A 17,105-nucleotide genomic window follows, 5' to 3' on the forward strand; every position below is an offset into this window, starting at 1 on the left:
AACCCATGTGCCCCTCATGCATTTTACATGGGGAAAGTGCCTTAAGCAACAACTGAAGAACATGTCAGTCATTGAGCCACCTTCAGTTCATCCTCAACAAGTGTAGCCCATTAATAAATAAGGGTAGAGAGAAAAAAATCAACTAAATGAAAGAATTCCTTGGTCTACTTGCTGTTATTACAGGCCAGCTTTGCCTGCTGTTGTTAGAAGCTGATGAACTGTCTTTTTCTTTCAGTCCCACCCATCTTGTTATGAAGCTACAAATTTCAGACACTTTTACATTAAAGCCTTGTGTTGTGTCATTGTGACTGGGCTGTACAGTAGATAAGGAGCAAGCTGCATTAGCCATGTTGAAACCAGCTATGAAGAAGGAAATGGGCGGTTAGGATGTGGGAACCATTAGCTCAGAACAGAACGCTGTAAAACCGCTTTGCTTGAGAATGAACATTTTTCCTCTTTTCTTAAAATAAATGTTCCAATCCATGCTCCTTCCTTCAGCTCGATTGGGCAAACTGTCTGCAGACGACTGCACGGTTAATGCCATTTCCACTTTCCACAGCCAGGAGAAAGCCACTAAAATGAAACGAGAAATCGAAAAACTACAGGCACGTTATGTTTTTGCTGCTGTCTGTTCAAAATTATTTTCTAGCTTTTGCAAGAAGCTTTGCACAGCAACATAAAATTACACTGCAACAAAAAAAAACACTTGAGAATTCAGAACCAATAACAGGAAGTTGAGCACTTAAGAGAAATTGCCAATATATTGTTAATGCACTACAAGCAAACAGAACTGATCTTCAATAGGCCTGATCTTTTCTTTATAGCCAATGACATGAGTTTTGTAAATTAATAAACATGCCAGCATCTGGAGACTGCATAAAGCCTCAATCACTTCTTATTGTGCATTCTCTTCCAGGCCCACTTTACAGTGCTAACCGTCATCCAAACAACAATGCGATAGAAGTCTCCGTCGCACACTGTGACAAAGTTGAAAGGCTTCTGCTCGGCCTTTCTTTGACAGGGACAATTGGCAAGAGGCCTGTGGCTATTCACGCAGAACAGGCAATGAAAAATGCTTGAAGTCAGTTTCAGGGGTGGCATTGCCCATGGAAGAAAGACCACATAACATGAATGACTGCTGCTAGGAGACTAATTCCAAAAGCATGTTGGTTGTAGGCCTCCATGTGCCGACATCAATGGGCTCATCTTCTCCCCATTGAAGGGACCTGAAATGATAGAGATATACATGAGAAAGAACTATAAGGAGAAGGAAAATAAAGCCCAAAAGAGACAACACTATAACGATTGTTGGGCTGAGGACATATTAGTTGTACAGTATGTTTGCCAAATGTGTTTTCTGTTGCATTTAAAGAAAATTAACCTTCCTGAAACATGACCAGCAGTTTTAACACTTATATTAGGACTGCACTTCTGCCTGTTCTTTTACCATTACAGCTGCTCATATTAATTCCATTAGCAATTAGATTGCCTAATTCAGTTTTATGTAGCTGCTAACCACTGATACTCAACACCGTGTTATTATGTGCTGATGTAATCACGGTTCCTTCAGTGATGTCTGCACTCGATCCCAAAAATTGAACTGCCTGTACCGGAATGTCTCAGACCCATGGTTTGTTATCTGAGTAACACTGTAACACTTACAGCTTTAAATTCATTGGGAAATCAAAAAGGCAGATTCAAATGTCAGGGCAATTACTCACGATAACCAAAGAAAATCAAATCTGTGGCCATTGGCGTGTTTGCCTCACTTGCTTTTTATAGTTTCACCATTCTCTACCTCTGGTTTTCCATAATCACTTGTACACAGTTATATCTTTCAGAAGTATTCACAGTTGTACTGCTTGAAAGGTAGCAGACAGAATATGCACAGCAAGATCCCACGATCTGCAGCATAGTAATGAACAGTTTGAGCAGTATACAGTGGCAAATGCACAAGGAAGAGCATCCTTTCTCATCTTAAAAATAACAACATGAGTTCATGTCTGGAATGCTCTGTCAGGGGTGGTGGTGGAAGCAGACATGATAATGAGCATTTAAAAGGCATTTGGACAGGCACATGAACATGCAGGGAATGAAAGGATATGGCTCATGTGCAGGCAGATGGGTTTAGTTTAGTTTGGCATTGTGGTCGGCTCAGATATTGTGGGCAAAGGGCCTGTTCCTGTGCTGTATTGTTCTATGTTCTGTGTTCTTTAAGGTCCATCCCATCCACCAGAGTGGGAAGTCAGATCAACATCTCGTCTGAACAGCTGCACCTTCAGCAATGAGGTGCCCTTTCAGTACTGTACTGACGCATCACCCTCCAACGTGGACCTGGAACGTACAAGTTTATGAATCAGACACAAGAGAATGCTATAAGGAGAGCTACAACTGACACCTGAAGTCCTACACACTACTGCTACACCTACAGTTCCTACACACTACTGCTGTCTACAAAAGTAGTATTTTCATTTTGACAGAGCAGACAAAACTAATGAATTCTACCTTTTTATCACTTTATGGCTTAAGTGTACAAAACATTATTCATCTGTACGATCGGTATGCAAGACAAGTTTTTCACTGTACCTCGGTACAAGTGACAATAATAAACCATTACCAATACTTATTAAATTATGGGATATGGAGATTACTGGAATAGGCAGCATTTATTGTATTGGTATTGGTTTATTATTGTCAGTTGTACCGAGGTACAGTGAAAAACTTGTCTTGCATACCGATCGTACAGATCAATTCATTACACAGTGCAGTTACATTGGGTTAGTACAGAGTGCATTGAGGTAGTACAGGTAAAAACAATAACAGTACAGAGTAAAGTGTCACAGCTACAGAGAAAGTACAGTGCAATAAGGTGCAAGGTCACCACAAGGTAGATCGTGAGGTCAGAGTCCATCTCATTGTATAAGTGAACCGTTCAATAGTCTTATCACAGTGGGGTAGAAGCTGTCCTTGAGAAGGTGGTGTTGAACTATCTTCTTGAACTGCCTCAGACTTTCCAGTGAAGATATGTTTTTTGCTTGTGAATGTTGTGTCTTTAATCCTATGTGCCTGTGATGCTGCTGTAAGTTTTTCATTGCACCTGTGCATACATGTACTTGTGCATATGACATATGACAATCAGCTTTGGCTCCCTCAGTGCTGTTGGGTGCGATTCCCAGGATTTAGACCCAGCAACAACAAAAGAACAGCAATATATAATGACATAAATAAAAGGACAGGTATAAAAGGATAGGAAGGTATTATATGATTCTATTTTTCCAAGGATGTTGTGTAGCTTGGAGGGAAATCTGCAGGTCGTGGTGACCCATGAGCTTGCTCCCTTGACCTACTTGCTGGTAGAGGTTGCATGTTTGGGAGGTGCTCTCCAGAAAGCTTGGTGAGTAACTGCAGTACATCTTGTAGATGGTGTGCTCTACAGATGGTACACCAGTGGTAGACAAAAGTGACACCTATTGAATATTGCACCCCTTTACTTAAACCTTTACATCTGTGAATGATCACACAGATTCTGAAATACAATCCTGATGTCACAGGCCTCAGAGTGGTTCACTTGAGCATGGGTGGTTTACTTAAAGACCAGGACTGTGTTTTTTTGGAGCATCACAGCGTACAGGGGCAGTGGGCTTAATTTAACCTTTGCTCCCATTTCTTTGAGCTTTTTAGTGTTTCAATCTTCTCTTGGGCTATGTTATTTGCCATGTGTTACTGAAGATCATGATGTTGCAACATCACATATTATTTGGACTTCAGTTGGCTTTGAGTGTGCTGTGGAAACCTGGTATCTCACTTTACTTTATTGCTAGCTGCAAACTCCTACTTCACTAAGATAGAGAAGCCACGGGCTCAACGTTGACATTGTGACAAAACCTCACAGATTTCTTCCCACAGAGAGTTCCTCCAGCAGACTGTTGCTGCAGATGCTGCTCGACCCGCTGAGTTCCTCCAGCAGATTGGTTGTTGCTCCAGAAATCTGACAAATATTTCCATTTCAGATAAATAACCTCTGCAAAGTGTAGGGCAGGCACGGTAGTGTAGCGGTTCGCGTAACGCTATTACAGCACCAGCGGCCCGGGTTCAATTCTGGCTGCTGTCTGAGGAGTTTGTAGATTCTCCCCGTGTTGGCGCCAGAAGCGAAGTATTTCACTGTGTGTTTTGATGTACATGTGACTAATAAAGATATCTCATCTCATCTCATCACACCACATCTTTCATATTATTAGTTCATTCTTGTAGCAATCACCATTGGTTTGGCAGTGAGATCACACAGGCTTAATAGCGCAAGGCAAATGATCCATTATCACATAAGGTACCAAATAGGTTCCAAAAAGAGTTCGTACGAGGCAAGATCATTTTACTTAAGGTTGTTTTTAAATCTCTGCATTTTATTAGTGCACTTTTTTCAAATTCACCGCCATGTGTTAGTCATTCTGAGCTTTTGAACTCAATGTTTTTTTTAGTTTTGCACCTTCATTCATCTTCCCCCTCAGACTGGTGCTGGTGGGTGGCCAATTAATGGGAGACATACTTCAGGCATAGTGTTGTGACACAAGAGTTATCTTTTCCCTCAATGGAGGGGTGGCCTTATCTGACCAACCCACTCACATTGTCAGTCAGGCTATCCAGGTAAAGGGACAACTGGATCAGGTACCCAGCCGGTGAAGGTGAGTGACTTTTGCACCACGCCATACCCTCTATTGCATTCCTCTTTCTTCATTGTATGACATGAGCATAAAAAAGGGCAGATTCCAAAGCAAAACCACTAATTAATTTGATTGGGCCACATGATTTATTCTGAGAAGAGAATCAAACAAACAATTGGGCATAAATCCAATATGGCAGCCAAAGACTTTGTACCAGATATAATTTGCAGCTTGCAGCCCATATGCCTGCCATACGTAACCTCAGTAGTTAGGAAGTGATTTTGAATACTTTAGCATCAGTTATTTTCTGCGTTCTGTAGATGTGGGAGGGCAGCCCATTGCCAGCAAGTGATCTTTACATCATTCTTTAGCCTCTTCAGATTTTTTTTGCTTTCTCTCAATAATTTCTTCCCTCGTTCCCACCTCATCTCTTGTTAAACATATCATAACTTTTCTTTTCAAATTTTCTGCCTTGCGTTTTCTTTCCCATGCCTTTGTTTTTGTGTGTGTCTCTCAATTTCCCTTTCACGCACAAGCACAGTGCCTCATACACTCCTGTGCACAAAGTTATGCAGCTTGTTGCCACAATCTCCTCAATGACTAATCCCCTAACACTGGGAAAGCTTTGTGCTGTGCTGCTAATGCAAGGAAGGACTTAGGAATGCAGAGCCTGGAGAGCGCCGAAAGAATGAGAAAGGAAGAGAAAAGAAACTGGAAGGAAGAAAAAAGTCAAACCACAAATGGGATCGAAGAAAAAAGGATTAGGTGACTATATCCGACTGCATTGAGGGGTCAGGAGAATTAAGCTTAAGAGCAGCTTGCTCAGTGTCTGGGGAGATAAAAAAGGAACCTCAGATGAAATAAAATGGTTCAAGTACAGACACTGGTGCGGGTGAGAGGGTGATGAGACGAAGTGAAGGCAGCTCACAAGTTTAAAGGCAGCATTACAGGTAATGCTATTGACCATATTAATTTATTAACAATTATGGAGAAGGAACAGTGGCTTTGGGCGTGCACTTCTGCCTAATTAAAATACAAATTTAAGAACAGTTAGTGGCTGAATCAAGTTGCAGAGCACAGCCACAATGAAACCTGTCTGAGGACAAAATAAATACCTTTGGGGTTTGCTTATTTTAAACACTTCTTTGCAATGGTAAAAGCAATGCACATCTTTAAGACAGTTAGCTTTCCGAATCTGTTGATTACTTTGAAAGACAATAAAAAAAGGTTGTTTGTACTTTGCAAAGCCTGGAAGTCAGATTCATTCGCGTATGTTTCCTATGTGCATAATCTGCATAAGAGTCGTGTTAGCCAGGGCAGATTACAAAAGCAATCACTTCCAGGTGAAATTGTGCCTTGTGGGAGGCCGACTACCTTAAAGCAGATAACAGAGCAAAAAACAAACTGCGGGAAGGACTCCACAGGTCAGGCAGCATCCATGGAGGGAAATGAACAGTCAACGTTTCGGGTCGAGACCCCTCATCTGCCAGTATAAAGATGTGTGGGAAAGGAGGGGGGGGGGGGGGGGGTGGGGGGTGAAAGAGCTGGAAAGTGATAGGTGGATCCATTTGAAGAGGGGCTGATAGGCAGATAGAGGAGGGAAATGTGGAAAAGACAGCAGAGGCTGGGAGGTGGTAGATGGAGGCACAAAGGGTTGCAGATGGTGGAATCTGACAGGAGAGGAAGGTGGGATATGGAACCAAATAAGATAAAATTTCTTTATTAGTCACATGTACATCAAAACACACAGTGAAATGCGTCTTTTTGCATAGAGTGTTCTGGGGGCAGCCCGAAAGTGTCGCCACGCTTCTGCGCCAACATAGCATGCCCACAACTTCCTAAATCGTGCGTCTTTGGAATGTGGGAGGAAACCAGAGCACCCGGAGGAGATCCACGCACACACGGGGAGAACATACAAAGTCCTTACAGACAGCGGCGGGAATTGAACCCGGGTCGCTGGCGCTGTAATAGCGTTACGTTAACCGCTACACTACCGTGCCTGCACAATAAGGGCGGTGGGGAGGGCAGATGGGAACAGTGGGTAGGGGACCCAGTGGGAGGAGTGTGTGGGTAAGGGAGTGGGGGAGGAGGGGAAAGTAAAAGGGTGATGGGGATGGAGGGGGGAGAGTGTAGGAGAAACTGGGTAGATCAGGAGAGTGAAAAGGGACAGAGGGGGAGCAGGTCACATGAAAGTGGAGCATTCAATGTTCAATGTAGACTGCCCAGGCAGAAAATAAGGTGCTATTCCTCTGGATTTACTCCAGATTCCAGCATCTGCAGTCCCTTGTGACTCCATTAATTGAATGATGATCTGCCAGCATCAGTCATGTACCGAATGACATCACAGGTCACATTGCACCAGGAGAAAATTGGAGCTTTCAAGGGCAACTCATGATTTTTGCTGATCAGTCACAGAAAATCTTAAAGTCCAGAGGGCAGGGATTGGCACTGAGGCATCAATGAAAGGGACTGCACTATAGCATTGAGGTCTTGAGGAGAGCACATACCATTCTCAGTGGTCAGTGGTCAGTGGCCAGGAGAATGGAAAATGAGTCACCGGCCACAAACCAGTTTTGAGCTGCATGGTACGACCACTGGCTCTTTGATCATCCTTCCACACCCAATGGCTTGGTTTCACTCATGGAACAAGGGTGAGTCAATCCAGACTATCACATGGAAGGTGCCGAGGCCCTCCCCTGCATTTTCCCTGACCACTATGGCAGCATCTTTGCTGTTGTACTGTGGCTGCCATAAGGACTTCCTCAAACTCTGCCTCACTTCCCAATGGTCAATGCAGCAATAAAATTGGTGGAGGCCAGCTCAGCATGCTGTTCCTAATGCAGAGGGTGGTGTGAGCTGCTGGAGAAGGTAGTTGAGGCAGGTACAATAGTAACATTTAAAAGACATTTGGACAGGTACATGGATAGGAAAGGTTCAGAGGGATATGGGCCACTGTGATAAGACTATTGAACGGTTCCCTTATACGATAAGATGGACTCTTGACCTCACAATCTACCTTGTTGTGACCTTGCACCTTATTGTCTACCTGTACTGCACTTCCCTGTAGCTCTGACACTTTACCTGTACTGTTATTGTTTTTACCTGCACCACATCAATGTACACTGTACTAACTCAATGTATCTGCACCGTGTAATGAATTGACCTGTACAATCAGTATGTAAGACAAGTTTTTCACTGTACCTCGGTTAAAAATGACAATAATAAACCACTACCAATATGGGCAAATGCTTAGGATGCCCACACAGCTTAAGTGGGCACCTTGGTCGACATGGACGAGTTGGGCCTGTTTCCGTTCTGTATTACTCTATAACTCTATGTGCACAGCTCTCAGTTCAGCACGTTTCTGTGTACAAAATACCATGGCATTACTTTTAATGTACTTTTGCACAGATTTTCTCAAGGGACCTGAATCAATTTGGGCGGCATGGTGGTGTAGCGGTTAGCGTAACACTATTACAGCGCCAGTGACCTGGGTTCAATTCCTGCCGCTGTCTGTAAGGAGTTTGTACATTCTCCCCGTGTTTGCGTGGGTTTCCTCCGGGTGCTCCAGTCTCCTCCCACATTCCGAAGACGTACGGGTTAGGAAGTTGTGGGCTTCCTATGTTGGTGCCAGAAGAGTGGCGACACTTGCGGGCTGCCCCCAGCACATTTTCAGTAACGCAAAAAGACGCATTTCACTGTGTGTTTCGATGTACAGGTGACTGATAAATAAATATCTTATCTTCAAAGCAGCACATCTTTAGCATGCTAAAAGAGGGTGAAATCCACTTACATTCAATTCCTGTCATGAAAATTCAAACTCAGTATGCACTCTCAGTCTTCCCCCAGTGTTCCATCACGTTAAAACTACCCGTCTGACACACGCATTAAACCAATATGCTGACAGGATGGATGAAGAGGGATGCAGGAAGAGGTTTGTTTTGAATACATAACTGAGCACTGGTCAGTTGAGTCAAAGGGCTGTTTCTGTGCTGAGGTCTCCGTTCAATTTTAAGTCAAGTTCAGCTGAACTCCATGAGAGAGTTTATGATCTTATCTACACTTCCCTTATGCAAACATATTTGTTCTTTACCATCCCAGATGAGCGGTCGAATCTTCAACCTAGAAATCAGCCTAGAACAGCAAACGGCATACCAATTGTACTTCTATTCCTGCAGCCATGTTCATAGTTAATGATCAGGTAACAGAACCACTGAAGGTTTCCACAATAGGTATAACTGAGGCTGAGAAATCCAGTCTGTGCCTAGTTCAGATCAGATCATCAGCGATATAACTGAGGATACAAAGGCCTGCTGTTATGCTTGCTTATTCTCTCGATCTTCAAGGCATTTTTTATCATTTTGCCCTGCCCATAAGGTTAGGCACTTTCCTAAATTTTTCAAACAATCAACATTCTTTCATGAAAAAGGGCTGCGGGTATTTGGAACTCAAATGAGCTGAACCAAATGAAACTGTTTTAAAGCCTCAATGCACAATGTACCACCAGCGGAAGCAAGTTGACTTTATGAAAAGATGTTAAAATAAATGAGTTAGCACCTTTGCTAACATAGGGGAGCGAAGAATTTCATGTAGGTGTGTTAAGCAATCTTGCACTAACACCTTCTCCATCTTTTGTAGCAACTTTGCTTATCCCTAACAGCCAGCAATATTGGACAAATGGCACTGACCATTTGCATTGCCAAAGGCATCAGAGCAAAGGCACTATTAAATAGACTGACTATTGAGAGCCTCACAGTTGCCCACCATTAAATCCAAAGCATATGTCCCCAGGGATCTGTCCTGGCACCTCTGCAGACGCTTAGTAGAGGGACAAATTGCAGATCTGTGCTAAACATTGGAATGAAGTTATCTGGCTTGATTTATTTTCACAGAAAAGGATAAAAAAAACTGAGGTTAAGTGGAATTCTGCCTAAAGTAATCGAGGAATGAGTTGACACATTCCAGCTCGAGTTTAACATGACAGTAAGACAGAGTCGACACCCGATTTGTTCAACATTTTTTAATTCATGTTTAGATTGCCATTTAACAACATTTAAAAACATGGAATGAATTGGATTCCTAAGAGTCCAGTTCAGGGTTGATCACAGTAGTATTGATATAGAGCCACACGTAGCCCAGACAGGAGATTTTCTTCTGCACAAATGATACGCTAATGACAACCCGCCTACTTCCTGGTCCACATTACTGAAACAAGCTTTTCATTCAAAATTCCAGGCACGTTTAATGAACTTTAAACATCCCTACCTTCAGTGGTAGGATTTAAGCTCCTATTTCCAGGCCTGTGGAACAATAATAATTTAACCATTACAATACTACATCCCGTCTTGCACCTTCTGCTGGGACCTGATCATGCTGGAACTTTGCACTGTTGCCATCTGTTGGGATTCAATACATAGAGTCATCCTCTGGATGTGCTGAAGAACACAATACTTCAGGCACGGTAGTGTAGCGGTTAGCATAACACTTTACGGTGCCAGCGACCCTGGTTCAATTCGGGCTGCTGTCTGTAAGGAGTTTGTACGTTCTCTCCGTGTCTGCGTGGATTTCCTCCGGGTGCTCCAGTTTCCTCCCACGTTCCAAAGATGTACAGGTTAGGAAGTTGTGGGCGTGCTATGTTGGCGCCGGAAGCGTGGTGACACTTGCGGGTTGCCCCCAGAACAGTACGCAAAAGATGCATTTCACTGTGTGTTTCGATGTACATGTGACTAATAAAGATCTTATCTTAAAAAACATCTCCTTCACGAGGCACTATAATTGGTTTGCTACACCAGCAGGTGAGTAGAAACAGCAATCATTCCAACCTGACTTTGCCTGATAAAAGAGGTGGAGAACATGGTTGATGATAACAAGAACATTTTGCATTCACATTCATGAGCATCTTAAAGATCTGAAATTAGAACAGAATTCTTTGGAAATACTCGGGCAACTTTTGTGGAAATAGAGGTAATGTCCCAGGTCAATGATCCTTCTCTCTCCACAGATAATGCCTGACCTGCTGAACATTTCCAATATTTGTATTGGTATTGGTTTATTATTGTCACTTGTAACGAGGTACAGTGAAAAACTTGTCTTGCATGCTGATTGTATAGGTCAATTCATCACACAGTGCAGTTACATTGGGTTAGTACAGAGTGCATTGGGGTAGTACAGGTAAAAACAATAACAGTACAGAGTAAAGTGTCACAGCTACAGAGGAAGTGCAGTGCAATAAGGTGCAAGGTCACAACAAGGTAGATCAGTATTGCATTGATATATAATTGTTTTATCATGGTAAAATGTTCAAAACCCATTCACAGATAGATAATCCAATAAAATATGATACCAAACCACACAAGGAGGCAATTAGAAAGTTGACTAAGTGCACCTGCTCTGCCCAGGACTGAAAGAAATTGCAGAGTTGTGGACACAGCCCAGTCTATCATGAAAACCAGCCTCCCCTCCATCGACTCTGTCTACACTTCCCGCTGCCTCGGGAAAGCAACCAACATAATCAAAGAAGAGAGAATGCTTCTTTCAAAGAAGAGGGCATTCTCTCTTCTCCCCTTTTCCATCAGGCACAAGATGCGAAAGCTTAAAACATGCACTACCAGGCTCAAGGACAGCTTCTATCCCACTGTTATAAGACTCTTGAATGGACCTCTTGTATGATAAAGATGAACTCTTGATCTCTCAATCTCTCACATGGCCCTTGCACCTTATTTATCTACCTGCACTGTCCTTTCTCTGTAACTGTAACACTATATTCTGCATTCTGTTATTGCTTTTCGTTTTGCACTCCCTTGATGTACTTATGTTTTGAAATGATCTGTTTGGATTGCATGCAAAGCAAAAGCTTTTCACTGTATCTCAATACATGTGACAACAATAAACCGATTATCAATTACTCCCAGATATGCATTAATTTTAGAATTCTCCACTTTGTTTGCACATTCTTCCATAGTTTTTTCTCTCCAACCACAGGACCTTCCATGATCTAAAGAGATGTGCAACACCTTTCATGAACTCAAGGCATACCAAAGCAGTAAACAGTCAATGAAAACGATAAGATAGATATTTACTTATTAGTCACATGTACATCGAAACACACAGTGAAATGCGTCTTTTTGTGTTACTGAGAATGTGCTGGGGGTAGCCCACAAGTGTCACCACACTTCCGGCGCCAACATAGCATGCCCACAACTTCCTAACCCGTATGCCTTTGGAATGTAGAAGGAAACCGGAGCACCCGGAGGAAACCCACGCAGAAAAGGGGAAAACATAAAAGCTCCTTACAGACAGTGGCGGGAATTGAACCTGGGTCACTGGCACTGTAATAGCATTACGCTAACCGCTATGCTACCATGCCACCCATTGTCTGTGTTGTGGGAAGCACGACAGCATTATGAAAACACAATGATCCCACAAGCGGACAATGTTATGGTGACCGGATAATCAGTTTTTAAGAAATAAAAGTAAAAGGAAAACTACGGATACTTAGCAAGTCAGCTACATCTGTGGAGAGGAAAACAAAGTTAATCTAGGTGAAATGTACAAGAAGTCAACATTTCTGGAAAAGTTGTGATGAAGTTCCCTGACCTAAAATGTTAACTCTGCTTCCCTCTCCACAGATGCTTCCTGACTTGCTGAGCATTCCCAGAATGTTTTGTTTTTATTTCAGATTTCCTACATCTGCAGTCTTTTTGCTTTTCAAACTGTTATCAGGTGTTGGCTCTGGGATGAATATCAGGTGAAACACCACCTTCTTCCAAGCTGAGCTGATCTTTGACATTGAAAACAGCATCAGGCCTCTCCCACAGCACAGTCCCAGAATCTGCTACCTAAGCGCTAGTCGTCACTCACAGTCCATTCTACCTCTGGGACAGTCTCAAGAATAATTGGAACTTCAGAGGCACGAATTGTAAGGAGACAGAAGAGACTGCAGACGCTGGAATCTGGAGCAACAAACAATCTGCTGGAAAAACTCAGCGGGTCGAGCAGCATCTGTGGGAGAAAAGAAATAGTCGAGGTCTCGGGTCAAAACCCTGCAGATGCTGCATGACCAGCTGAGTTCCTCCAGCACATTGTTTGTTGCACAAATTGTAGGCAGAAGCATGACTGTAGGAAAAGCACTGGGGGTTAAGTGCAAGTGGTGAACTTAGTTTTGCACAGTGCAGTCCATTGCAGTTGCGGTCATTTGGGAGCCACTTGCCGTTGAATCTCCTATATCTGGGTTCTAGAGATCTGATGAAAGCTTGCAGTTCCTCCAGGGCAGGTGAAGCTTTAACGTTATAGCTTGCCTGCCCTCCGAAGAGAATATAAAAGATCCTATGAACAATAACCAGGAAGTTCTTCCCAACTACCTAGCTCTTATTCATCCTTCAACAAGCATCACTGAAGTAGATTATTTGATTGCTTTTATATTGCTACTTATGGCACCTTACTCCATGCACAAGAGCAGCAGCATTGTAAAAGCCCATCATTTGTTGTAAAGCTCTTCAATTGCTGGGACTCTTGTCTCAGAGTAAAAAGCTTCCAGCTATAGTCCATATGAAGACTAAGCTAACACTGCTGTGTGGTACTAAGGAAAAGCGGCAGGGTGAGAGGTGATATCTTTTGGATGAAACACTAAACTGAGGCCCCTTCTACGCTTTTCAGATGGATGAGAAATGTTCCATTTTGAGGAAGAGCAAAGGAGTTATCCCTGGTGTCCTGGTCAGCTTTAGTCAACATTTCTGAAAAAATGCAGATCATTTAGTCATGACTTTACACTTTGTGGGAGCTTTCTGTGTACAAACTGGCTGCTGACATTTCAACAGTCACTACATGTCATAAATGGTTCATTGGCTACAAAGTGCTGGGGAATACCATAAGAGCCTCTCATTTAAGAGTTGAAATTGAGCCAGTGACATTTCATTCTTATTATTGTATTTTATACAAAAACAAATGAGTTGATTTCCTGTGGCATTGCTCACAGAACCATCTGGGGTCTGAAACATGCTAATTGCATTCAGCTGTTGAAATGGAGAAGAGTTTCAGTGTGTCTACCCCTTTAAGCCTGCTTTCCAGAGCTCTGGCCTAATTCTCACGGCTGATTGGCAAAGCGTTACTCCATGAGCAACACTTCCTCCTGTGAATTGGGAGATAAATGATTTAAATCCCATTCCAGATCCATGAGAACCTGGTCTCAGCTGGATCTACCAATGTACATGAGGAGAATTTTATGGGCAATTCACTAATCTCTGCTTCCTTGGGCAAATGTGGAAGATCTAACAGTGCCACTCAAAACAGTGCAGTGGAGTCGTCAAAGTGTCCCCTCCTAAATTTATCCCTCAACCAACATCTAAGGCACATTATCTCTTCCTTAGTACATTGCTGTTTGTGGGACTTTGCTGAATGCAAGTTAGTCACTGTGTTCCCTACATTACAGTGATAACTATACTTCAAGATATTTATGTATTAGTCATATGTACATCGAAACACGCAGTGAAATGCGTCTTTTTGCATTATTAAGAATGTGCTGGGGGCAGCCCGCAAGTGTCGCCACTCTTCCGGCGCCAATATAGCATGCCCACAGCTCCTAACCTATACATCTTTGGAATGTGGGAGGAAACCCACGCAGACACGGGGAGAACGTACAAACTCCTTACAGGAAGCAGCGGGAATTGAACCCAGGTCGTTGGTGCTGTAATAACATTATGCTAACCGTTATGTTCAACTGTACTATCATAGAGTCATACAGCTTGGAAAAAGGCCCTTTGGCCCACTGAGTCCATGTCAACCATCAAGTGCGCATCTACACTAATACTACAATAATTGAACTTCATTCTCACCACATTCCCATCAACACTGCCCCCCCCCCCCTCCACTCAAGATTCTACATGTCACTACACACCAGGGGCAATTTACAGTGGGCAATTAGCCTACCAACCCAATGTGTTGACAGTAATGCAACTTGGATGGTCTGAAAATTGTGAAAGGTGTTATATTAAGGCAAGTCTTTCTTTGTGTCTGAAATCTTGATTGAAAGCTATCATTTGAGAGGAAACAAGACTATCCAAGTCAGCACAAGGCACTTTTTGAAAAGTCATGCAAGACCTATCTGAAATTCAAATACACTAAGAAATTGAAACTAGATTCTTGGTTTACGTGAAGAACATAAATCTAGTTAACTTCTCAGCTAATGGATGTTTGGGTTGTTAATCACAAGCAGTCACCTCCCCTATACAATTGTGCACTTGCAAAAACTCAGTCAACGTGTAAACCCAGAAGCTTTGAAGTTATTATCTCACATTTCACTGGAGAAATGTTGTAGAGTGAAGTCTATTCTCGCCAAATATCACATTTCATAATAGACAATTTATGTTATTTATTGACCATTTAGGAGATTACAGCAAAAACACAAAGCTATCGAACTTTTTTATGTACCTACAGGAAACTTTTAAAATCATTTTCAAAGGAAAATGAAGGCAGTGATCTGCAAGATCTGTCACAGCCACCACAAGTGTCAGAGCAGATTGATCAGGATTCATCCAATAGCTTAAGGTGGATCTACCGATAAATCACAATTCCTTTTCCTATCACTGTCTAATCATACTAAAGAAAATACACAATGAGTGAAATATTCGTTAGGTTACAAAATTCCAGAGACCGCATGGACCTGTTCCTGGGTCTGGCACTATCATTGGCTGCATGCCCTTTTGGGTTGTGGGACTGGAATATTAGGCTTCACCGATGCAACTTAATGGCAGCCAACACCTCTTAAAAAGGAATGCACTCCATCTTCAGACAACAAGGAACTACCTCTGAACACAGAATTTAATGTTTTTAATTCATTCCTGGGTGTGGGCATTAATTGCCCATCTCTACTTGCCCTCAAGAAACTGGTGACAAGAGTCTTCTTGAATCACTCTGGACAAGGTGCTCCCCTTAGTACAGCCCATTAGGGAGTTCCTGGACTTGATACAGAATACCCAGCTCTTGTAGCTGCCATATTCAGATGAGTTTCAGAGCAACAGTGACCTCCAAGATGTTGACATTGTGGGAATGAGCAATGGTAATGCCACTGAATGTCAATGGCAGGTGACTAGACTTTTTTTTTGGAGACTGTCCTTGCCTGCTGCTTTTGCAGTGCAACTGTTACCTACCGTTTATCGGGCCATGCCTGAATGTTGTCTATGTCTTGCTGCATGTAGGCATATACTGCTTCAATTAGTGAGGAGTTCTGAATGGAATTGAATATTGAGCAATCATCAGCAGACCCTTCTGATATAAAAACAAAATGCCAGAGATATTCAGCAGGTCAGGCTACATCTACAGAGAGAAAGGTGCTAATGTTCCAAACTTTACCAGAACCTTTCATCAGAGATGATCATTCTCCAGCATTTTCTCTTTCTATTTCATATTTTCAGCATTGTCACTTTTTACTTTTGTTCATTTCTGTTAGAAAGGAAGGAAGGTCATCGATGAAGCAGTTGAAGATGGTTGCACCTGGCACACTGCCCTAAGGGACTCCAGCCGTGTTGTCCTGGACCTGGAATGGTTGATCTCCAATAACCACCACTGTCTTCCTTGGTGAAAAACACGATGATGCTGGAGGAACTCAGCAGGCCAGGCAGCGTCCATGGAGAAAAGCAGGCGGTCAATGTTTCGGCTCAGGACCCTTCTTCAGGACTGAAGATAGGAAAAGGGGAAGCCCAATATATAGGAGGGAAAAGAAGAGCAGTGATAGGTGGACAAACCAGGAGGCGGGGTGGGCATAAGGTGGTGATAGGTAGATGCAGGCAAGAGATAGTGATAAGCAGGTGCGGGGGAGGAGGGGAGAGCTGATCTACTGGGGAATGGGTCAAAGGTAAGAGAGAAAAAGAGAAATAGGTTAGGAAAGTGAAGAAGAGAAGAAACATGGTGAGGGGGGGCAGTTGTGGGGAAGGGGGTTGGGGATTACTTAAAGTGGGAGAATTTAATGTTCATGCCGTTAGGCTGCAAGGTTCCAAGACGGAAAATGAGGTGCTGTTCCTCCAGTTTGCGCTTGGAATTCTCCTGGCAGTGGAGGAGGCCGGGGACTGACATATCTGTGATAGTGCGGGGGGGGGGGGGGAGCTGAAGTGACTGGCAACGGAGAGATGCAGATCGCGGTTACAGATGGAGCACAGGTATTTTGCAAAACAGTCAGCTAGTCTGCATTTGGTCTCACCAATGCAGAGGAGGCCACACTTGGAGCACCAAATGCAGTAGGTGATATTAAGGGAGGTGCAGTTAGTTAAGGGAGATAGCAGGTGCAGGTATCACTGTCTCTTACCTGCATCTACCTATCACCACCTTGTGAACACCCCGCCTCCCCTCTTTTGTCCACCTATCACTGGTCTGCTTTTCCCTCCAAAATATTGGGCTTCCCCTTTTCCTACCTTCAGTCCTGAAGAAGGGTCCTGACCCAAAACATTGACTGCCTGC

The 17,105-nt window shown here is 43.1% G+C and overlaps 1 long non-coding RNA gene across 1 annotated transcript in view; it reads right to left on the reverse strand.

The window, feature by feature from the left end:
• Positions 1 to 267: 267 nt before the first annotated feature.
• LOC127577856 (uncharacterized) overlaps positions 268 to 17,105 on the reverse strand; it is a 99,671-nt gene continuing 82,833 nt past the window's right edge. The window contains exon 3 of the long non-coding RNA XR_007957451.1: positions 268 to 1,226. This is a non-coding gene — a long non-coding RNA (uncharacterized LOC127577856). The remainder of the gene's footprint in view (positions 1,227 to 17,105) is intronic.

Source organism: Pristis pectinata, chromosome 14 (assembly GCF_009764475.1).
Source record: "Pristis pectinata isolate sPriPec2 chromosome 14, sPriPec2.1.pri, whole genome shotgun sequence".
Lineage (NCBI taxonomy): Eukaryota > Metazoa > Chordata > Chondrichthyes > Rhinopristiformes > Pristidae > Pristis > Pristis pectinata.